This window comes from Macaca thibetana, chromosome 6, assembly GCF_024542745.1.
Source record: "Macaca thibetana thibetana isolate TM-01 chromosome 6, ASM2454274v1, whole genome shotgun sequence".
Lineage (NCBI taxonomy): Eukaryota > Metazoa > Chordata > Mammalia > Primates > Cercopithecidae > Macaca > Macaca thibetana.
Window position 1 is genome coordinate 20,958,833 of NC_065583.1, and position 25,473 is coordinate 20,984,305.

The 25,473-nt window shown below is 39.8% G+C and overlaps 2 protein-coding genes across 3 annotated transcripts in view; both read left to right on the forward strand.

The window, feature by feature from the left end:
- SLU7 (SLU7 homolog, splicing factor) overlaps window positions 1-25,473 on the forward strand; it is an 867,785-nt gene that overhangs the window by 541,269 nt on the left and 301,043 nt on the right. The window lies entirely within an intron of this gene.
- The window catches only part of ATP10B (ATPase phospholipid transporting 10B (putative)), a 364,478-nt gene that overhangs the window by 207,195 nt on the left and 131,810 nt on the right, over window positions 1-25,473 (forward strand). For both annotated transcript variants that reach the window (XM_050794772.1, XM_050794770.1), the window contains exon 3: window positions 12,552-12,677. The gene's annotated coding sequence lies outside the window, so the exon portion shown is untranslated. The remainder of the gene's footprint in view (window positions 1-12,551; window positions 12,678-25,473) is intronic.

A 25,473-nucleotide genomic window follows, 5' to 3' on the forward strand; every position in this document is an offset into this window, starting at 1 on the left:
ATCTCTTGGCAGAAACTCTACAAGCCAGAAGAGAGTGGGGGCCAATATTCAACATTCTTAAAGAAAAGAATTTTAAACCCAGAATTTCATATCCAGCCAAACTAAGTTTCATAAGTGAAGGAGAAATAAAATCCTTTACAGATAAGCAAATGCTTAGAGATTTTGTCACCACTAGGCCTGCCTTACAAGAGACCCTGAAGGAAGCACTAAACATGGAAAGGAAAAACCGGTACCAGCCATTGCAAAAACATGCCAAAATGTAAAGACCATCAAGGCTAGGAAGAAACTGCATCAACTAACGAGCAAAATAACCAGTTAATATCATAATGGCAGGATCAAGTTCACACATAACAATCTTAACCTTAAATGTAAATGGACTAAATGCTCCAATTAAAAGACACAGACTGGCAAACTGGATAAAGAATCAAGACCCATCAGTCTGCTGTATTCAGGAGACCCATCTCACATGCAGAGACACACATAGGCTCAAAATAAAGGGATGGAGGAAGATTTACCAAGCAAATGGAGAACAAAAAAAAGCGGGGGTTGCAATACTAGTCTCTGATAAAACAGACTTTAAACCATCAAAGATCAAAAGAGACAAAGAAGGCCATTACATAATGGTAAAGGGATCAATTCAACAGGAAGAGCTAACTATCCTAAATATATATGCACCCAATACAGGAGCACCCAGATTCATAAAGCAAGTCCTTAGAGACTTACAAAGAGACTTAGACTCCCATACAATAATAATGGGAGACTTCAACACTCCACTGTCAACATTAGACAGATCAACGAGACAGAAAGTTAACAAGGATATCCAGGAATTGAACTCATCTCTGCAGCAAGCAGACCTAATAGACATCTATGGAACTCTCCACCCCAAATCAACAGAATATACATTCTTCTCAGCACCACATCGTACTTACTCCAAAATTGACCACGTAATTGGAAGTAAATCACTCCTCAGCAAATGTACAAGAACAGAAATTATAACAAACTGTCTCTTAGACCACAGTGCAATCAAACTAGAACTCAGGACTAAGAAACTCAATCAAAACTGCTCAACTACATGGAAACTGAACAACCTGCTCCTGAATGACTACTGGGTACATAACGAAATGAAGGCAGAATAAAGATGTTCTTTGAAACCAATGAGAACAAAGATACAACATACCAGAATCTCTGGGACACATTTAAAGCAGTGTGTAGAGGGAAATTTATAGCACTAAATGCCCACAAGAGAAAGCAGGAAAGATCTAAAATTGACACTCTAACATCACAATTAAAAGAACTAGAGAAGCAAGAGCAAACACATTCAAAAGCTAGCAGAAGGCAAGAAATAACTAAGATCAGAGCAGAACTGAAGGAGATAGAGACAGAAAAAAACCCTCCAAAAAATCAATGAATCCAGGAGTTTGTTTTTTGAAAAGATCAACAAAATTGACAGACCATTAGCAAGACTAATAAAGAAGAAAAGAGAGAAGAATCAAATCGACGCAATTAAAAATGATAAAGGGGATATCACCACCAACCCCACAGAAATACAAACTACCATCAGAGAATACTATAAACACCTCTATGCAAATAAACTGGAAAATCTAGAAGAAATGGATAATTTCCTGGACACTTACACTCTTCCAAGACTAAACCAGGAAGAAGTTGAATCCCTGAATAGACCAATAGCAGGCTCTGAAATTGAGGCAATAATTAATAGCCTACCAACCAAAAAAAGTCCAGGACCAGATGGATTCACAGCTGAATTCTACCAGAGGTACAAGGAGGAGTTGGTACCATTCCTTCTGAAACTATTCCAATCAATAGAAAAAGAGGGAATCCTCCCTAACTCATTTTATGAGGCCAACATCATCCTGATACCAAAGCCTGGCAGAGACACAACTAAAAAAGAGAATTTTAGACCAATATCCCTGATGAACATCGATGCAAAAATCCTCAATAAAATACTGGCAAACCAGATTCAGCAACACATCAAAAAGCTTATCCACCATGATCAAGTGGGCTTCATCCCTGGGATGCAAGGCTGGTTCAACATTCGCAAATCAATAAACATAATCCAGCATATAAACAGAACCAAAGACAAGAACCACATGATTATCTCAATAGATGCAGAAAAGGCTTTTGACAAAATTCAACAGCCCTTCATGTTAAAAACGCTCAATAAATTCGGTATTGATGGAATGTACCTCAAAATAATAAGAGCTATTTATGACAAACCCACAGCCAATATCATACTGAATGGGCAAAAACTGGAAAAATTCCCTTTGAAAACTGGCAAAAGACAGGGATGCCCTCTCTCACCACTCCTATTCAACATAGTGTTGGAAGTTCTGGCTAGGGCAATCAGGCAAGAGAAAGAAATCAAGGGTATTCAGTTAGGAAAAGAAGAAGTCAAATTGTCCCTGTTTGCAGATGACATGATTGTATATTTAGAAAACCCCATTGTCTCAGCCCAAAATCTCCTTAAGCTGATAAGCAACTTCAGCAAAGTCTCAGGATACAAAATTAATGTGCAAAAATCACAAGCATTCTTATACACCAGTACCAGACAAACAGAGAGCCAAATCAGGAATGAACTTCCATTCACAATTGCTTCAAAGAGAATAAAATACCTAGGAATCCAACTTACAAGGGATGTAAAGGACCTCTTCAAGGAGAACTACAAACCACTGCTCAGTGAAATAAAAGAGGACACAAACAAATGGAAGAACATACCATGCTCATGGATAGGAAGAATCAATATCGTGAAAATGGCCATACTGCCCAAGGTAATTTATAGATTCAATGCCATCTCCATCAAGCTACCAATGAGTTTCTTCACAGAATTGGAAAAAACTGCCTTAAAGTTCATATGGAACCAAAAAAGAGCCCGCATCTCCAAGACAATCCTAAGTCAAAAGAACAAAGCTGGAGGCATCAGGCTACCTGACTTCAAACTATACTACAAGGCTACAGTAACCAAAACAGCATGGTACTGGTACCAAAACAGAGACATAGACCAATGGAACAGAACAGAGTCCTCAGAAATAATACCACACATCTACAGCCATCTGATCTTTGACAAACCTGAGAGAAACGAGAAATGGGGAAAGGATTCCCTATTTAATAAATGGTGCTGGGAAAATTGGCTAGCCATAAGTAGAAAGCTGAAACTGGATCCTTTCCTTACTCCTTATACGAAAATTAATTCAAGATGGATTAGAGACTTAAATGTTAGACCTAATACCATAAAAATCCTAGAGGAAAACCTAGGTAGTACCATTCAGGACATAGGCATGGGCAAAGACTTCATGTCTAAAACACCAAAAGCAACGGCAGCAAAAGCCAAAATTGACAAATGGGATCTCATTAAACTAAAGAGCTTCTGCACAGCAAAAGAAACTACCATCAGAGTGAACAGGCAACCTACAGAACGGGAGAAAATTTTTGCAATCTACTCATCTGACAAAGGGCTAATATCCAGAACCTACAAAGAACTCTAACAAATTTACAAGAAAAAAACAACCCCATCCAAAAGTGGGCAAAGGATATGAACAGACATTTCTCAAAAGAAGACATACAGCCAACAGACACATGAAAAAATGCTCATCATCACTGGCCATCAGAGAAATGCAAATCAAAACCACAATGAGATACCATCTCACACCAGTTAGAATGGCGATCATTAAAAAGTCAGGAAACAACAGGTGCTGGAGAGGATGTGGAGAAATAGGAACGCTTTTACACTGTTGGTGGGATTGTAAACTAGTTCAACCATTATGGAAAACAGTATGGCGATTCCTCAAGGATCTAGAACTAGATGTACCATATGACCCAGCCATCCCATTACTGGGTATATCCCCAAAGGATTATAAATTATGCTGCTATAAAGACACATGCACACGTATGTTTATTGCGGCACTATTCACAATAGCAAAGACTTGGAATCAACCCAAATGTCCATCAGTGACAGATTGGATTAAGAAAATGTGGCACATATACACCATGGAATACTATGCAGCCATAAAAAAGGATGAGTTTGTGTCCTTTGTAGGGACATGGATGCAGCTGGAAACCATCATTCTTAGCAAACTATCACAAGAACAGAAAACCAAACACTGCATGTTCTCCCTCATAGGTGGGAACTGAACAATGAGATCACTTGGACTCAGGAAGGGGAACATCACACACAGGGGCCTATCATGGGGAGGGGGGAGGGGGGAGGGATTGCATTGGGAGTTATACCTGATGTAAATGACGAGTTGATGGGTGCAGCACACCAACATGGCACAAGTATACATATGTAACAAACCTGCACGTTATGCACATGTACCCTACAACTTAAAGTATAATAATAAATAAATTAAAAATAAAATAAAATAAAATAAAACAAAATAAAATGAAATAAAAATAACATTTAAAAAAAAAAAAAAAAAAGAATGAGTTCATGTCCCTTGTAGGGACGTGGACAAAGCTGGAAACCATCATTCTCAGCAAACTATCATAAGGACAGAAAACCAAACACCACATGTTCTCACTCATGGGTGGGAATTGAACAATGAGAACACTTGGACACAGGATAGGGAACATTACACACCGGGGCCTGTTGTGGGCTGGGGGAGTCGGGGAGGGATAGCATTAGGAGATATACCTAACGTAAATGACGAGTTAATGGGTGCAGCACACCAACATGGCACATGTGTACATATGTAACAAACCTGCACGTTGTGCACATGTACCCTAGAACTTCAAGTATAAAAAAAAAAAAAGAATGAGGCCAGGTACACTGGCCCATTCCTGTAATTCTAGCACTTTGGGGGGCTGAGGTGGGAGGATCACTTGAGGCCTGTAGTTGAAAGTTACAGCGAGCTGTGATTACATCACTGCATTTCAACCTTGGTGATAGAGTGAGACCCTGTCTCTTAAAAAAAAAAAAAAAATAGCTATTCAGGTAAACTTGTGCCATGGGGTTCATGGTACAGATTATTTCATTACCCAGGTACTAAGCCTAATACCCATTATTTTTCCTGATCCTCTCCCTCCTCTCATCCTCTACCCTCCAATAGGCCCCAGTGTATGTTGTTCTCCTCTCTGTGCTCATGTTCTCATCATTCAGTTCCCACTTACAAATAAGAGTATGCAGTTATTCAGTTTTCTGTTCCTGTATTACTTTGCTAAGGATAGTGGCTCCATCCATGTGTCTGCAAAGGACATAATCTCATTCTTTTTTATGGCTACACAGTATTCCACGGTATATATGTACCACATTTTGTTTATCCAGTCTATCGTTGATGGGCATTTAAGTTGATTCCATGTCTTTTCTATTGTGACTCATGTTACAGTGAACATACATGTGCTTTTTTGAGAACAGACTCAGGAGGCAAAATAAAAGTGTAATCAGGTAGGAGATATAATGGTGGCTTGGATCAGGGTAGTGTTAGTGGAGACAGCAAGAAATAGTGAGACTGTTTATGTATTAGTGTAAAGAACATGGTATTTCTTGATTAATTGTATATGGCTAGATATAGGAAAAGAGAGCAAGAGAGAGAATGCAGGGGAGAGAGAAAAATAAGAATGACACAGAAAATTTTGACCAACAACTGAATTGATGAAGTTGCCATGACCATTTGAGGACAAATTACGCTTACTCTCTCTTTCTCAATTTTCTCATCTGCCAAGTGGGGGAAAATAACCAAAATGATATGGTGATTTTGATAGTTAAATGAGTTAATACAAGCAAAATGCTTAGAATTGTACCTGGTGCATAATAGTTAGCTATTGTTAGCCTCCTCCTCTTCTCCCTGTGTATTCCTTCAGAGAAGTAAACATAGTCTGATATGATCTTGTTTATTTTTTCTTTATATATCTCCACCAAAATGTAAGCTTCATGAAGGCAACGGGCTCACCTGTCAAGTTCATGCCATATCACCAGCTTCTGCAACAGCATTTCAACCTTAGTATATGCTTGATGAATATTTAATGAGTAGAAGTATGAAAAGGTATAACAGCCAGTCCGCCCAGATTTTCCAAGACATCTCTCTTGACATAGGCACTGTCCGTCTCACACACACATACTTGTCCATTTGTGGCTTAGAAAATTTGGTCACTGACATTAAGATGAACTACAGATAGGTTAGATGGTTCACTCAGGAAGATTTCTGTGTGTGCTATGCCTTGGTGAAAGGAAAAGTTCTTTTTTTTTTTTTTATACTTTAAGTTCTAGGGTACATGTGCATAACGTGCAGGTTTGTTACATATGTATACTTGTGCCATGTTGGTGTGCTGCACCCATCAACTCGTCATTTACATCAGGTATAACTCCCAGTGCAATCTCTCCCCCCGCCCCCTCCCCATGATAGGCCCCTGTGTGTGATGTTCCCCTTCCCGAGTCCAAGTGATCTCATTGTTCAGTTCCCACCTATGAGTGAGAACATGTGGTGTTTGGTTTTCTGTTCTTGCGATAGTTTGCTGAGAATGATGGTTTCCAGCTGCATCCATGTCCCTACAAAGGACACAAACTCATCCTTTTTTATGGCTGCATAGTATTCCATGGTGTATATGTGCCACATTTTCTTAATCCAGTCTGTCACTGATGGACATTTGGGTTGATTCCAAGTCTTTGCTATTGTGAATAGTGCCGCAATAAACATACGTGTGCATGTGTCTTTATAGCAACATGATTTATAATCCTTTGGGTATATCCCCAGTAATGGGATGGCTGGGTCATATGGTACTTCTAGTTCTAGATCCTTGAGGAATCGCCATACTGTTTTCCATAATGGTTGAACTAGTTTACAATCCCACCAACAGTGTAAAAGTGTTCCTATTTCTCCACATCCTCTCCAGCACCTGTTGTTTCCTGACTTTTTAATGATTGCCATTCTCACTGGTGTGAGATGGTATCTCATTGTGGTTTTGATTTGCATTTCTCTGATGGCCAGTGATGATGGGCATTTTTTCATGTGTCTGTTGGCTGTATGAATGTCTTCTTTTGAGAAATGTCTATTCATATCCGGTGAAAGGAAAAGTTCTATCTAAACACAGCCATCAGTGAAAGGTCTGAGATTCCATGGACAGTAATCTCAGTATGCTCTGTATGATGCTGAAATCAATGCACCTGGTTGTTCTATAATTAGCAGAGCTGCTGCCCTTCCTCTACCCTCTGCTTCCACTGTCAAGGTGTCGCACATCTCTGGGCTGGCTTTCCATCCCAAGATGGTTTGGCTTGCTGTGCATGGCTGGAGGGAAGCAGGAGAGGGCAAGGACCCAATTAGATTGAAATGGAATTGAGTCTTTGGAGGCCCCTTGTCAGGGCGAAAAGTGTTGGATGTTCCCATTGATGACAGATGCTTCTTTATTTGGACTGATCTCAGAGTTTAGAGGTCATTTGTAAATAAGATTTGCTCCATTTGGTATGGCAAGTCCTGTTCTCTATGCCTTATTATTTTTTTTAATCCCTGCATCTTTTCCCCTGTGTTTTGACATGCTTACTGCCAGCGGAAAGGCTGTTTGGTCTGGAATGAATATTCAAATTCTTGGGAGCAGCTAAAGTAGCAACCAAGTTCATAAGGGAACTGATGATCTGTTCACGTGGTGCTAAAACAACCCCGTGGAAAGAGAATAGGCAGAAAACACGATGGTATGAATGAATATTCATTCACTTTCACAAAGTGAAGCCTCAACAGTAATTTCCCCTGATTTTAGATGGGAGAAGGGGAAATGAGTTAAATTCATTATTTTGTCTTTAATTTGTGGTTCTAAGTCTTTGTACAGATGATATTCCAGGGAATGTAATCTTCAAAGAAATAATATCCCATTCTGAGTATAAACACAAATGTTAATACAAATTATGAGATTTTTAACCCAGATTAATAGACTTATAAGAACCTATGGGCTATCTGAAATGTGTTTGTTTGCTTGGATGTATTTCGTTAACAGCCACTTACGACAAACACTTCCTATGAAGCACTCGTTGTTCTATTGTTTTAGAAATATTATTTCACGGAATCCTCACAGCCCAAGAGGTATATATTATTATTATCCCCACACGAAGAAGGTAATCGAGATCCTGAGAGGTTGAGACTCACAGCTAGTAAGAAGCAGAGCTGGGATTTGCATCCAGGTAGTCTGGATCCAGTCGTTTGCAAATTGGCATAATGGCTGCAAGAGAGGGCCAGCTTTGGAGCTGTTTCTTAATTTTGTCTTGTTAAAGGAGGGCAAATTGAAAGGAATCAGGAGCATCTCATAGAATCCAAGAGCCAAGAGAGATGTCAGCCCTGTATGGAATTGTAATCAGGGAATATAAAGTCAAAAGAAGCCTTTTCAGACATCTGTCCTGTCTTTTGGCTCTTTTTCATGTTCACTGCAAGACTGGCCTCGGAACCCACTCATCAGCTTGAATGTGGCCCATCTTAGCTGACTAGCACAGTAGCCCCATCCTCTTAGCCTTTTCCACCTGGCTCTCACATTTTCCTCTCATCAGCCTCCCAGTCAGCTGCAACTTTAAAAATAATAATGATTAGCCTAAATGACAGAGATTTAAAAGTTTAATTTTCAGAAGCTTCACTGGAAATCTTGAGGGGCACTGCAGCAACCTGTTCAGAACTCTTTATGTCACACTTCTTCCTTGATGCAGTGACACTTGTGGCAATGGTCTGGGGCCTAAATGAGGCAAAAGTGAGAGCATTAGACCTGACATGGCAGTATTAGATATCTAGAAGAATCTATTTTGTACCTCAAAACCTTACTTCCTTTTTGATAAAAATCAATATTATAAATCAAGTCAGCATCATCATGATTTCCCATGGATACTCATTGTTCAGGATGTATTAACAGTCCATAAAGACAAAGTACCAATGGGGTCCATGAACCCCAAGATGTTCTGAGATCCTGTCCTGTGATTCAAAAAAAGCAAGATGTGTGCACAGTCTCCAACCTATGAAGGCCCCACTGGCAAATTTCCACGTTTAAACTTATTTATTATAAATATTTACACACACACACACACACACACACACACACACGCACATACTTCATGAAAACCCCAAGTTGTATTTACAACAGGCTTACTTACTGCAACCAGCTCTTATACCAATTATTACTTGAGGGAATTGAAATCGGGCCAGTGTAATCAACAATAATAAGAAAACGCAATGGGCTTGCTTGTGGGAGGGAATAATTTTTGATTGCAAACCTCTGTAAGCAATATGCAAATTATATGCTTCTCTACCAAAGCTACAGTGCTGACCAAGGCAACATTTCTCTTTGAAAAACTAAGAACCCATGTGGTGAGACATCCAGGAAGGAATTTTCAGCATGAGGAAAGGATGGTTTGAGCTTATCAGGAACAGAGGGCTATAAACTCAAGGAAAAGCTGCAAATGCAGAAAAGAAAAGAGAGAATCTTCCAGAAAACTGCACTGAAATTGTTGAAATAAAAAGTTAGTAATTGCAAACAATATTTTATATCACACAACAAGGATCAAGATTTCTTGGCCAACACCTGGTTGAAGCTTTCAGGCATATTGACTCATAAGAAAAGTTGTAAAAGAGCTGACTTTAATTTTAATTCAGTCCAGAGGACCCGGAGCAAAGAAGAGTGCGTAAGAAGCTCGTTAAGAGACATATTTCCCAGGAAAGAAAGCCAGTGTTTTCATTTTAAACTCCATTGCACTCAGTTTTTTTAAGCCTCTTTAAAAAGAAAGAAAAGAAATTATGCTATAGCCTTTACATTCATTGTTTCATTTTTGCTTTCTAATAAATGTTGCAAAAGCACATATTTTGGGGGTTATTTTCCCCTTCATTTATTTTCATGATGAGTGTTGGTATTTTTATAGTATACAGAGAGTTCCCATAAGCATAATCCCAATTCATAACATCACACCAAGGGGAAATAAGGGCTTATATTATGTTCACTAGATTTGCCAGCAGAAAACAATTAGGTTAGCAGTTGCAATTCAAGTAAATTCAGAGTAGCCATAATATCACCAATGCCTTGGGAGGAGTTACAGGACATTATAGAATCTTTACTGAAGGAAGAAATGCAACTTCTTTCCTGCCATTTGTTGATGCTGCAATTCCATTTGTGAAAGGAAAAAGTCCAACCATAATAATAGCTCTGTTCATTTTTCTGGGGATGGCAGAATCATAGGCCTGAGAGAACTGCATAAAAATCCTGCCTGGGTATTTTATAATCTGAGCTTCAGGAAGTTGCTTAACCTTCTGGGACTGAGTTTCTTCACTGGAAAATGGTAATAATCACACTTTCCTTGCTAGGTGATGGTAAGTATTAGAGATAATCTACTCAACAGCACCTGCCACATAGACTGGACCAAATAGTGGCCATATTATTTTACTTTTCCTAATGAGGATAATAATGTTTATATTAAAGTTGTGAGATCATGTTCAAACAAGTCACTGGCTCCTATGGATCTCTTGAATGCCCTATTCCATTCCAGTCTATTATTATAAGTCTCTGTTTTATTTAATAACTCATTTCCATTTAACTCAGCAACCATTCAGCAAGCGCTACTGTGGGCGCAGAGCTAGGCAAAGCATACAAACACAAATCATGCATTGGTCTTTGCCTTCCAGGAACTATTGGATTGTTGCAGAAGTAGTTGCAGTTATTTCCATTACTTTCAATGGTAAAATCCCCAATTGCTTTTGCACCAACCTAATAATTTTTTTTTAATTTGTTGGCTAGTTGTTCAGTCCCAGTCCAGAGAACTCTGATGAACCTCAGTCCTGTTGAGTTTACTTATTCCTTTGTTTATTCATCTGTTTATTTAACATTCAGGTTCCTGCTATGTGTCAGGACTATGGTGGATCTTGAACCAGATGTAGTCCCTGTCCACGAGGAGCACTCTAGAGGTTTACTGGGGTTTGGTTTGTCCCTACCAAAACTCATGTTGAAATTTGATCCCCAATGTGGCAGTATGGGAGGTGGGGTCTGATGAAAGGTGTTTGGGCCATGGGGTCGGATCCCTCTTGGGTGGCTTAGTGCCATTCCCAAGGTAGTGAGTGAGTTCTTGCTATGATGATACTGGATTAGTTCTAACAAAATTGATTAATTCCCTTGAGAGTAGGTTCTTATAAAGCCAGGACACCCCTGGGGTTTTGTCTCTGTGTGTGTGTACTCGTCCCCTATGATCTTCACCATGTTATGATACAGCACAAAAGCTCTCACCAAAAGTCCGGACTATGCCCTTGAACTTCACAGTCTATAAAACTATAAGCTAAATAAACTTCTTTTCTTTATAAATTACCCAGTCTCCGATATTCTGAGACCATGATGTTGTTAGAGCAACACAAAATGGACTAAGACAAGGAGAATGCAGAGTGATTAATGCCATGACCTAGTTTAGATTTGGGAAAGAAATGGCAATAGGAACGTCAGTGTATGTATCCAATTCCTGGCCAAAGTTTATATCTCAAGTACATTGCTGCTTTCTGCCCTGCAGAGGCAAGACCATGAATAACAAACGCTTAAGCAGCCCTCCTATTTCTTTAGTTTCTAGACCAAATCCTCTCTCTGAGCAATTAGCCCCTTGCTTGCTTTCTCCTTCATCTCAGCCTGGCTGGCCTGCTGTGGCCCCCCAACTGAGATCCCACCAAGTACAGGGTAAATCCAACCTATGTTTTCATTCCAGATTCAGCACCCCACCTTCCCCTTGTGACTAGTTTTGGGTACATACCAGAGAGCCCTTCCTAGAAGTCTACTAAGAGATGGAGCAGGGTGTGTGACTGGACTTTAATAAAGCTCATTAAGTGTATCAGTACAGCATGACAGTTTGGGGCCCCAGTTCTGAAGTCAGACAAGTATGGATTCCAACCTGGAACATGCTCCTGTGAATTGCAGGGTTTTAGGGAAGATATTTAACTTTACTGAGACCTAGTTTCCTCTTCTGTAATATGGAAATAACAATGGTTTTAGCTCTCAGGGATCTTGTGAGTATTAAATAAATTCACATTGGTGAAAGGCTCAGCTTAGTGTGTGATATTTGATAAGCTCTCAACCAGTATATCACTATTAAAGCAGGTGCTCTCCAAAACTGCTTCACTTGGGAACAAACTGTCCCAAGTTCACTGAGGGCTTGAAGTTTTAGCAGGGAAGGCAGTTCTCAGGGATTCAGACCTTGTTCTACAGGAAGAGAGAAAAGTGAGACAGAAAAAGAGAACTGAACAAAAGAAGAAGAAGGGGATTGGAGATACACATACCTCCCCAAAGACACACCAGGCCTTGCCCTCTATCCAATTAATCAAATTTGAACATTACATCATTTTTGTTTTAGATTTTCTTTGAAAACAGTTAGAGATATAGTTGAAGTTTATTGCGTATTCCCCTCCAATTCCTTTCCTTTCCAAGCATATAACTGTTGTCCTAAACTTGGTATTACTTCCACACATATTTTTCTACTATCATAACTATATGTAAAATTCAAAACAATATAGTTTTACATAAACAATATGTAGCATTGTTTTAAACCTTATATAAATAGCATTTATAACTAAACTGTTGGTTGCCTACTCAATATTTTCTTTTCTTGCTTACAGAACATGCAGCTTATTCTGATCAACAATTTGTCCAGCTAAAGGACTACATCTCCCCCCTCTTCTTGTGACTATAGGGGCACAGCAAAAGTCACTGGGCTAACCTCCTTAAAGGGACTCGGCTGACAGGTATATCTTTTGCTTTGCTCCCCCATTTCTTTCCTCTTCCTGTGTGGAACATGACTGAGGTGGATGTAGCTCCAATAGTCCTTTGGTTCATGACACCAACTTGATGATGGAAATCAGTGCTAAGGATGATGGAACAGAAAAAACGGGATCCCACATGACCTTGGTGCCTCCATATCAGCCTTGGACTACCTACCTCTAGATTTGTTTTATGTCAAAAAGAAACCTCTACCTTGTTTAAGCCACTTATTATTGTTGTTTTTGTAATTGCTAAGTGTGGCTGAACGTAACCCTAGATAATAGAGACTCATATGTATTGTCTTCCCGACTTCTTGCTCAACTTTACATTTTGTTTTCCAGCGTTCTGTTTGTTTTATGAGGCAAGTATAGTGGTAAGCCACCAATTCTGGAGTAGATGGGCTGTTTTATAGCCCAACTCTGCCACCGACAGCTATAAGACCTTTAAACTTTGCTTTGTTCTTACTTTCTTCATCTATAAAATGGGGATGCTAACAGAACCCCCATCACAGGATTGTTATCCGAGTTATATGAATTAATATTGACTTGCAAAGTGTTTATAGTAGTACTTACAACAAAATAATAGTTAACCCTTAATATGACATTATTATGTGTTATTTATTCATGAGATACAGTACAGTTTTAACTGCTGTAAGATATTCCATTTTATAAATGTTACAATTTTTTTATTCTAATGTTTGATGGACATTTAAGTTGTTTCCATTTTTAACATTTACTGAATGATGCAATTAATATTTCTGAAGGTCTCCTTGTGCACATGTGTGCAAATTGCTTCAAGGTATCTATATAGTTGTGAAAATGCTCGGTCTAAGAACGTGCACTTTCGACGTGGCTTAATAAAGCTAAATTCTGGCTGGGTGCAGTGGCTTACGCCTGTAATCCCAGCACTTTAGGAGGCCCAGGTGAGTGGATCACGAGGTCAGGAGTTCAAGACCAGACTGGCCAAGATGGTGAAACCCCGTCTCAACTATAAATACAAAAATTATCTGGGCGTGGTGGCAGGCGCCTGTAATCCCAGCTACTCGGCAGACCGAGTCAGATAATTGCTTGAACCCAGGAGACAGAGGTTGCAGTGAGCTAAAATTGCACCACTGCACTCCAGCCTGGGCAACAGAGTGAGACTCTGTCTCATAAATCAATCAATCAATCAATCAATCAATCTAAATTCCTCCCAAAGTAGTCGCAAAAATTTGTGTATGAAAGTACCCATTGCATCTCATCTTTGCCAAATCTCAACTTTAATTAGACTTCTTATTTTTTGCCAGTCTTATGATCGTATAACAAGATAACTTTGTTGCTGTTTTAATTTACTTATCCCTGATTACTAGTTAGGCTGAAAATAACTGTATGATTTGGAGATATTCAGGTTTCTTTTCTGTGAAAAACCTATACATGTCATTTTTTATTTTTCTATCGAGTTATCTTTTCCTTTTCAAATTTGTGTATCTAATAATGTTACCAACATCTCCTCCCAATCTGTGGTTAACCTTTCCATGTTGTTTAGGGCACAGAAAGTTTAATGTAGTGAGATTTATTACTTTTTCATTATTGATACCTGTGCCCTAAGAGTTTCCTTCCTGCCTCAAGACCGTAGGGATATGCTCTCGTATTTTGTTTTAATCCTCACCCCACCCCTCAATGAGGCAGATCTTTAATGCACCTAGAATTTATTTTTCGTGTTGAAGTAGAAACAAGTTTTTGTTGTCATTGTTATATGAGTTATTGATGGTCTCAACACTATTTTCCAAGGGGTCTGTCTGTCTGTACTGATTTGCAAGGCCATATCTGTCACATAACTAACTCGCATATGTACACAGGTCTATTGCCTGGCTCTCTGGTGTGTATCATTTGTCTGCTTGCTATCATGGTGCCAATATACACTGTCTGACTCTCAGTCTCTAAGGGGTCTTTAATCCATGAGATAATTCAAGAACCTTGCATTGTTGTCATTGTGAAGATAAATCAAATGAGTCAGGATGGATTTTTCCCTAGACAGACAGTTCTTCCATCACGATGTAGAACAAGTCTCAGTGCCACAGGAACATAGCAGAAGGATGGAATAGATTTAACTCAAACTTGCCTTTTACTTCTCCTCTCAATTTATACCCTGTGATAGTACAGATTCCAAACCCGTACATGCTTTCTGCCCCCATCAGAGGCTTCTCTACATGATTCTGAACTCAACAAAGCCCCACCCCACACTGCTGGACAGCAAAGCCATTTGTCTTACTAATGGTCCAAAGGAAAGGAAAGCTGCCTAGATGTCATATCCATAGCCTGGACCATTAAGAAGCACTTGTGACAGAGAACATTATATTGGAGATGTAAAAAGTCACCAAATCCTCACCTGTACAACTCTAAAAAGATTGAGAAAATTGAAATTAATTATCCACTCTCCTTGGCTCTCTCATGAAAGGACAGAATGAAGTTATTAGAGATTGGAAGGGGGTGGGGGTTGAGTGTAGCTACCTATACGTGTTAATTTACTTTTATCTCAATTTCCTATATTAGAATAACAAGCCAAAATACCCCCGGAAAGAATGCTAGTTTGGTTTTAAAAATCAGACAACAAAATCTCAACGACACCCTAAAAATGTTGCGGTGGCTGTCGACCTCCTTGGACACCAGGGAATGTCAGTGGGTCTGCCTCAGTGGCTTCAATCAGACGAGCATATAAAAAGCAATGCCCAATGATTTTTCTAGACATCCATGGTCTCTTGCCAACAATTGAGGTTTAATGAAGAGGGGGAAATTAGACCTCAGAGACTAAGTCTTCTGAAGGTGGATATTTCCTGGAAGCATGTGCAACTCTCAACCCCCATCAGGCATTCCAGCCAGGGGACAGCACTCTATCGTTCTTCTTCAAGCTTGTAGTGTCTGGTTGATTTCTCACTGTGCTGCTTCTCCAAGTCTCCACGGGCATTTTGCCATTCAAGCCACAAGACTACTTAAATGCTGAAGCCTGTGCTCTACTTTCTTCCCAATTCTTTTTTTTCTCTTCTCTTTCTTCTGTTTCTGCTTTTGTGGGTTTGTGGTCTTGTTTATGGGAGATCCTTAGTCATTTTGACTTTACAGATTCTCTTACACTCATCTGATATTAATAGGCTTTTCTTTACTATAAGAAAAAACAGATTAACAACTTTGGTCTACTATTCTTCAGAAAGATGTACTTGGATTTGTGTGACCCTATTCAGAACATAACATGTGCATATTGCAATAAAGGAAAAAAAGTATGTGATATTGTCTGATGGCTATGGAAAGTCTCTGTTGAGAAATTTACTTTCTTGCAATTTAATGAGTCTTATAATAACCAGAGAGCCCCTTCAGCATCTGAAATGGAGCGAGAAAGTTGTGATTGGCTGTCATCAAGAGCCCAGGGTTCATGCCTTAAAAAGCTAGATCACTGTCCAGCAATATCAACTCAGGGGGTCCTAGATTTGGGGGATCCCACTGTAGTGGAAGAGTCAGAAGAAGTGTGACTCACATTAGAAAGTTGCTCAGTATTGTTTCAGATATGAATAAAGAGGGCTGGGCACAGTGGCTCATGCCTGTAATCCCAGCACTTTGGGAGGCTGAGGTGGGCGGATCACCTGAGGTCAGGAATTTGAGACCAGCCTGGCCAACATGGCGAAACTCTGTCTCTACTAAAAATACGAAAGTTAGTCAGGCATGGTGGCAGCTGCCTGTAATCCCAGCTACTAAGGGAGGCTGAGGTGGGAGAATTGCTTGAACCTGCCGGGTGGAGACTGCAGTAAGCCGAGACAGAGCCACTGCACTCCAGCCTGGGTGACAAAGCGAGACTCTGTCTCAAAAAAAAAAAAAAAAAAAAAAAAAGAATAAAGAAATATTAAACCAACAGTCCACAAATCTTTAACTCATTGAGTCTTTTGGTGCCCTGAGGCCTATGTGTCATTGTGACACTAAGGCCAGTCTCTACTTTTCTCTAATTTGAAATGCTTTCTAATTTAAGAAGTGAAAAAAATCACCCAGGTGAAATCTTAATAAAGTCTGTTGTTTAGTTCATTGTCCTGTATCGATATTAATTTCTTAGTTTTTGACCAATGTATCCTGGCTATGTAAGATTAGGAGAATCTCAGGTAAAGGAACTCTCTGTATTATCTTTGCAATTTTCCTGTAAACCTAAAATTACTTCAAAATAAAAAGGTTATTTTTAAACAAACTAACCAGGGCAATCACAGATGTCTCAGGCTACGGAGGTAAACCAAACTGGAATTCTGGTTCACATTGAGGTAGAAAAATCAAGAGCCAAGGTGTCTGGGCTACGCACTGGGGACTTCATTTTAACTCTACTACTGACTATTCTTGCAAACTTAAACCACTTAACCTCTCTTCATTTTTATTGTTTGTTATTACAAATTACATCCATGTTAATTATATAATAACACAGGCAAACCTTGTTTCATTGCTCTTCACTTCATTGAACTTCCTTTATTGCATTTCACAGATACTGTGTTTTTTACAAATTGTTTGCAGCAACCCTGCATCAAGTAAGACGCCAGCACGATTTTTCCAACAGCGTGTGCTGGCTTTGTGTCTCTGGGTCACATTCTGGGTATTCTCACAATATTTTAAACCTTGTCATTTATTACACCTGGTATGGTGGTTTGTGATCAGTGATCTTTGATGTTACTATTGTAATCATTTTGGGGCACTGCCAACCCCCTCATGTAAGGTGGCAAACTTAATCTCTAAATGTGTGTGTCCTGACTACTCCACTGTCCAGCTGTTTCCCAATCTCTCCCTCTTCATGGGCCTCCCTATTCCCTGGGACATAGCAACATTGAAATTAGGCCAATAAATAACCCTATAGTGGCCTCTAAGTGTTCAAGTGAAAGGAAGAGTTTAATGTCCCTCACTTTAAATCAAAAGCTAGAAAATGATTAACCTTCGTGAGGAATGCATGTTGAAAGCCAAGATAAGCTGAAATCTAGGCCTTTTGCACCAAATAGTTAACCAAGTTGTGAATGCAAAGAAAAAGTACTTGAAGAAAATTAAAAGTGCTATTCCAATGAATACACAAATGGTAAGAAAGCAAAACAGCCTTATTGCCGATATAAAGAGAGTTTTATAGAGCTGGATAGAAGGTTGGGCCTTTATTGCCGATAAGAGAGTTTTAGCGCTGGATAGAAGGTCTAACCAGTCACAACACTCCCTTAAGCCAAAGCCTAATCCAGAGCAAGCCCCTAACTTTCTTCAGTTTTATAAAGGCTGAGAGAGGTGAGAAAGCTGCAGAAGAAAAGTTGGGACTGGGCATGCTGGCTGACACCTGTAATCCCAACACTCTGGGAGCCCAAGGTAGGCAGACTGCTTTAGCCCAGGAGTTCAAGACCAGCCTGAGCAAAATGGTGAGACCCCCATCTTTACCAAAAAAAAAAAAAAAGTACAAAAAAAGTAGCCAGGCATGGTGGCCTGCACCTGTAGTCCCAGCAACTTGGTAGGCTGAGGTGGGAGGATTGCTTGAGCCTGGGATTTTGAGGCTACAATGAGCTGAGATGGTACCTCAGCTCCTGGTCACACCTGGACAACAGAGCAAAACCCTGTCTTAGAAAACAAAAGATAAGGCCGGGTGTGGTGGCTCACGCCTGTAATCCCGGGATTTGGGAGGCCAAGGCTGGCAGATCATAAGGTCAGGAGATCGAGACCATCCTGGCTAACACAATGAAACCCCATCTCTACTAAAAACACAAAAAAATTAGCCAGGTGTGGTGGCAGGCACCTGTAATCCCAGCCACTTGGGAGGCTGAGGAAGGAGAATGGCATGAACCCGGGAGGTGGAGCTTGCAGGGAACTGAGATCATGCCACTGCACTCCAGCCTGGGCGACAGAGCAAGACTGCGTCTCAAAACAAAAAAACAACACAAAAAGATAAAAAAAAGAAATGTTGGAAGCTAGAAGAGATTATTTCATTAGGTTTGAGGGAAAACAGCCATCTCCATAATATAAAACTCCAAGGTGACGCAGCAAGTGCTGATGTAGAAGCTGTGGCAAGTCATCAAAAGATCTAGCTAAGATCATTGGTAAAAGTGACTGCACTAAACAATGACTTTTAGTGTAGATGAATTTTTAGTGTAGACAAACAACCTTATATTGGAAGAAGATGCCATCTAGGACTTTCATAGCTGGAGAGAAGTCAATGCCTGGCTTCAAAATATCAAAGAACAGGCTGACTCTCTAGTTAGAGAAGAATGCAGCTAATGACTTTAAGTTGAAGTCAGTGCTCATTTACCATTCCTAAAATACTAGGGTCCTTAAGAATTATGCTAAATCTACTCTGCTTGTGTTCTGTAAATTAGGACAACAAAGGCTAGAGGATAGCACATCTGTTTATGGCATGGTTTACTGAATATCTTAGGCCCGCTGTTGAGACCTACTACTCAGAAAAAGAAAATAAAAATTTTTTTTCAAAAGATTACTATTTGGCCTGGCACAGTGGTTCATGCCTATAATCCCAACTCTTTGGGAGTTTAAAAACAATTTTAAAAAGTCAAGCATGGTAGTTCACATCTGTAGTCCCAGTTACTAAAGAGGCTGAGGTGAGAGGGTCACCCAGGAGTTTAAGACTGCAGTGAGCTATGATCATGGCACTGAACGCCAGCCTGGGTGACAAAGTAAGATCCTGTCTCTCAACAACAACAACAAAAGTTACTGCTCCTTAACACTGCCCCTGGTGACCTAAGAGCTCTGATGCAAATGTACAAGGAGATTAATGTTGTTTTCATGCATGCTAACATAACATTCATTCTGTAGTTTATGGATGAAGGAGTAATCTCAACTTTCAAGTCTTATGACTAAATAAATACATTTCATAAGGCTGCAGTCACCACCCCCCTTATCAGTCAACAGCCCATAACATCAAGACAAGCCAGATGCAGTGACTCACACCTGTATTCCCAGCACTATGGGAGGCCAAGGTGGATGGATCACCTAAGGTCAAGAGTTTGAGACCAACCTGGCCAACTTGGTGAAACTTCATTTCTACTAAAAATTCAAAAATTACCTGGGTGTTGTGGTGGGCACCTTTAGTCCCAGCGAGCCAGGAGGCTGAGGCAGGAGAATCTCTTGAATCCAGGAGGTGGAGGTTGCAGTGAGCCAAGATCGTACCATGCACTCCAGCCTGGGTGACAAGAGTGAGACTCCGCCTAAAAAAGAAAAAAACAACATCAAGACAAAACTCTCCAACAGCAAAAAGTTTACAACTCTTTGTATAAGCTCAGATAATGACTGACATTTTTTAGCAATAAAGAATTTTTTAATTAAGCTATGTATTTTTTAGACATAATGCTATTGCACACAATAGACTACAGTATAGGATAAACATAGCTTTTATATGCACTGTGGAACTGAAAAAACGTATGTGACTCACTTTATTGCAACATTCACTTTATTGTTGTATTCTGGAACCAAACCCACAATCTCCAAGTTACACCTATATGTAATAATATACATTATAAATTATTATAAATATTTCAAAAGAAAGGGCAATCAGATTCATCTCTAATATATGGAAAAAGTAATAATTAGCCACAATCACATCCTCCAAACCACAATTTCATCACATATGAAGATCCAGTATGAACAAATTTACTTCTGCAGATCTTCTAGTTGACCCAGACAGTTTCAGTTCCAGTATATATTCAGTTCTGGGATATGCAAATATCAAGTCATTTTTAAGAAAAGAGGAAACTAAAGGGTTAGGTAAGAATAAAAATGGTATATAGAAAATAGAGATTGTATAAACTACTATTAAAAGATAAAGAATATTGAAAGCAGGTGAACTGTGTCCTTAGACATATACCCTGGTTCTATTGGGAAAGCCTTTCCTGAGACATAGGAGAGCATCCTGTTACAAGTATCTTGGCCAGAAATCCTCCTGAGCAGAGTTAAGAACTTGTAATCTTGTGTAATGGGAAAGGAGTTTCAAAACACTTCCCAAATAATTCACCAATCTCAAAAATTCAGTTTCTCATAATTCCCTCAGATCAAAGGAGCCAAAAATCCAAAAGCCCTGACTCATAAAATCAAAATAATTTTTGTTTAATATTTCATAACAGATGTCAGCTACAAACAAAATTAATTTCAAGTTTCTTGTGTCAGGAGAGACAAGCATTAAAAAGTTCTGGGGAGGAGGTGCCAAGTGAAATTGCATCATAAACATTGTTAATTACATTAATAAGTGTCATTTATATTGACGTTATTTCGCATGCTGCCTTGGTTGTTTTGCTTAAAATGTTTTTTGCTATACTCCCAAAATTTGGTCCAAAAACAGGGAACTTCTATTATGATTTCTCAAGTTCTTTCAGTACAGTTACTTCTAACTGGAGACTTTGAGGAATTTAATGCCTACGGCTGAAAAGAACCATTACAATACAAGCCCAACTTACCTCATAGGATTATTTGGAGAATGAAATGAGATAACAGAAATAAAGTTCTTTGAAATATTTTTAAATAATTTTAAATTACAAATTATTGTTTTTGTTTATCAGATGTCAGTCATTGTACCTAGGAAGGAGGTGTAAAGTGATGACTGTCCTCACAAGGCAATAGGGTAGAGGGGTAAGTGCTCCCAGGAGCACTGGGGGATAGAGTGGCAACTGACCTCACAAAGTACTGGGGTAGAGGGGTTACTGTTCCCACGAGACACTGAGGTAGAGTAGTGACTGCTCCCAAGAGGCCCTCAGGAGAGGGGTGACTGCTCCCAGGAGGCACTGGAATAGAATGATGACTGCTCCTAGGAGGCACTGGGGCAGAGGGGTAACTGCTCCCAGGAAGTATTAGAATAGAAGGGTGACTGCTCCCAGGAAACACTGGGGCAGAGGGGTGACTGTTCTCAGGAGGCATTAGAATAAAAGGGTGACTGCTCCCAGGAGGTACTGGGGCAGAGGGGTGACTGTTCCCAGAAGGCATTGGGTAGAGGTGTGACTAATCCCAGGAGGCACTGGGATAGAAGAGTAACTGCTCCCAGGAGACATTATGGTAGAAGGGGGTGACTGCTTCCAGGAGGCACTGTAGAGGGTAGAGTAGTGACTGTTCTCAGGCAGCTCTAGGGTAGAAGGGTGATTGCCTTGTAGAATCCCTCAATCCAGACTTGTTCAGAGGCTCACTACCCAGAACTAAGGGCTAAAATGGGATAAGGAAAAGTACCGTGGAGCACACACATAGCCCCTCAATCATAAATTAGCTAGGCTTTCTGAGCATGGGAAGTGGGTTACAGCGTGCTGGTAATGATGGTATGTCAGTGGGAGAGAAAGATGGACACAAAAGAAAATAAAATAATTTCCTTATGACTAGAATGTGAAAGAGAGGATAACAAAGGACAGGGCTGGGAAGAAAGTCTGTGTCTAGTTTATGAGGGGAAGGAGTTGTAAATTATGTTAAAGTTTTGTTCCTTATGCTGTCTGAGGTAAATTGAAATCAGAGAGGGTTTTACGCAAGGAGATAGCATGAATCGATCTAGAGTTTGGTGGCGTATTTCTGATTTCACTGTGGAAAAGAGAACAGAGGGGTGCAAAACTGGCAGCAGAGGGACAAATCATGAGTCCAAGTAAGCACAGCTAGAGATGAGAGTGGCCTGGACAGGTGTGTGGCAATGGGTCCAGGGGAGAGTGAAGCAAACTGACACACATGTAATGGGTTACAACCAACAGTACTTGATAATTGATTGGATATGAGAGGTGAGAGAGGAATCAAAGGCTTGGACAACCGAAAGGGTTGGGTTGCCATTCCATGAGAAAGGTAATAGGGGGCAAGTGCAGATGTAGGGGTAAAGATACTGAGGCTGTTTGGAGGCAAACTGAGATTGACGTTCTCGGGAGACATCCAAGGGGCAATGTTCAATAGACAGTTGAATCCTTCTTGAAATTCCTCCCTACTTTGGGACTAGAAGTTTGAAACATGGAGACCTTTTGAGAATCTTGTTATTATTAATCTAATAAAAGAGGAAAAATAAAGTTGAGAGGGTTCTGTTACTTTTTGGAAGTGTGAGAATGTCCAGCCCAAAGCACATATGAGAAAGGAACTCAGACAAAACAGAGGAATGAAAAGGTCTCCACTTCTGAAAAGAGAAAGAAGCAGCCACTTAGCAATTATGTGCTGCGAGATCACTTACCTTTTATGGAGAGTCCACGCTGCCGTTTGGGGAAGAAATAGTCTGCCCTTTGGAAAGGTCTGTTATCGTGGTCACGCATCCCCCTGGACTTCGCAGCAGTCAAGGTGAGAATTAAACTTGAGACGAAAGTGCTAGAGATGTATATGGGCCTTAAGGATTACTTAGTCCAGTTCTCTCATTTTACAGGGGAAGCAACTAGGGCCCAGGGAGAATAATGACTTGCCCGTGGCTACACAGCTGGTTAGTGGGATATAGAAGCCAGATATCTTGGCTTGGCTTACCTTGTCCTTTAACGCTTAGATGAAATTGCTTGAATCCCCAACCCAGATCCTAAGGAACATCCAGTGCCACTTACCCCACAACTTCTAAAATTCCTCTGGGACTTATGTTTTTCCCAGCCATTGCCGATTCTGATTTCCAGAATTTTCTGTATTTCTCATTCTCCACTCTTTCCCGTGGCTTTTCTTTAATCATTTCCGTTTGGCCTGAAGCCAAAGAAGGGGACAGCCCCTCCTTTATGACTTCTAGACCCCCAATCAAATGATACCTTTCATAGTTGACAACTCTATTTTGTGAAGTTTCACTAACAATTTTAAAGTAACATGGAAGGACATTATATCATATTATAATATTTTACATATTTCTAAGTGAATATTGACTTAAAAAAAAACTCTCTGCCCTTTTCTGCCAACATACACACCAAACCTTCTACCATCTTATCTCTATTTCTCATGCTTTTGCCAGCTAATTTACCACCCCTTTCCCTCTTCCTTTTCCTTTTCTCCTTAATTCTTGTCCCCTTGCCTTTTACCCCAAATGCTGATTAAAAGAATATTCCTTCCCTAGGAAAACTCTGAAGGCAGCCACTCTAGTATCAGTTTTTCTCACCCCATTTCACAAATCTGGTGCCACATTCTCTGTGCTAAACCAGATGCCTAGTTTGTTAAGGAAGCTGCTCCAAAATTTCCCAGGTCCTGCTCCATGCCTGCCCCCACCTCGGTTCTTCCAGGGTGTACTCATTGGTATGTAACTCACGGATCATGCGTACATTTGAGGTGAACTGAGTCAGTCGGTGTGTACTATTGTCTTTTAATTGCTTTCAGCTTCATGAACTTTGAACAGCTTTTATCACCTCTCAGCTCAGCACTGATTCATCCAGCTTCTGTGAGCGATTTATTTACTTTTAATTAGATCCAACTTAATTATTTTGTCAGTAAAACATACCAAAAGAATCTATAAAACAATTTTTAAGTGAAATCACCTTTCTGCCTAGAGGGATGTTAAAAATGAAATTATGCATCTCATTTTACCTGTCTCTCACAAAGGAAATATTGCCTGCTCTGTCTTTTTATTTCCCAAGATCTTTTGCCTTTCATTAGGAAGATACCTGGGAGATCAGGCTTAGAATAAAGGGAAGAAAATAGGAAAAGGTAGTTCAAGTTCTCAAGGGAGAACACATAGGTGAGCATATAAGGCAGTGCCTCTCCAGATTTGCTATTTGGCAACCCCTACATTAAAATGACCTGGGAGCTGGTGAAGAGTACAGATTTTCCACCCTCATCCCCAGAACTTCTGATTCAGGGAATCTGACATGGGGATGAGAAATGAAGCTTCTCATTTGCCTATTCTTGTGCTTTCTGGACTCATGCCTGCCTCTGGCTACTCAACTCTCTGATTCACTAATTGGCTATTTCTGCTTCCCCAAGATGCTTGCCTTGTCCTTCTCCGTCAACTGTGTTTCTTTACATCTCTAACAATTTCTGGTCTTTACTGTCTGCCATTCATTCAATTTCCCATTGGTAGCCTATTCAGTACCTTTCCATGTATATACATCTCATCTCCCCAACCATTTTATTATGTGAGGGACTCTGCATCACTGATTTTCCTCTCTGCACTTCACCTTGTACCCTGCTTTCAGTTCTTGCATCCCTTTACAACACCAATGTGTCCAAATGTCTTTAGTACACCAGTGTGTGAAAGATCTCTTCTGTCATCAAATAATTCACAACTTCTGCCTGACAGTAGCTAAAATTCTGGTATTAATCGAGAAAATATATAATTGCAAATCCTACCATAAAATTAATAATGCCTTTGAATAAAATTGCAATATATTAATCTCAACAGTATCTGCTACACTTAAAAATAGTGGCTTGGCCAGGCACAGTGGTTAAGAAGCAAATGGATTTGAAAAATATTTAACGGGCAAAAATGGATAAAACTTAAAAATAGATTGACTGTAGTAAATGAAAAGAGAAGTCAAAGGTTACTCTTAAGTCATTAAGGTAAACAGAGATGCTATTCACGGAAATGGGTACTACTGGAACTAAAGTGAATTTTGGAGAGAATCCAAGAGTTTTAGAATTGTTAAAGTTGAAATACCTAGAAAACAAGTAGAAATGGCAAATAAGCAGTAGGATATTTTGGTGTAAAGTTCCTGAGAGAAATCTGAGCTCCAAATACACCAAACTGGAGACTAGCTTGCAAGATAATTTGTGACACTGTAAACTCTAATGAACTTGGCAGGTGATGAAGTATAATGTGGCAGACTAGAAATATTTTCTTGTCTGTTTAAAAAATATCCATGTTTGGAAATCCATTGGAGTAAAGCTCTTATGAGTTGGGGAGTTAGGAGAA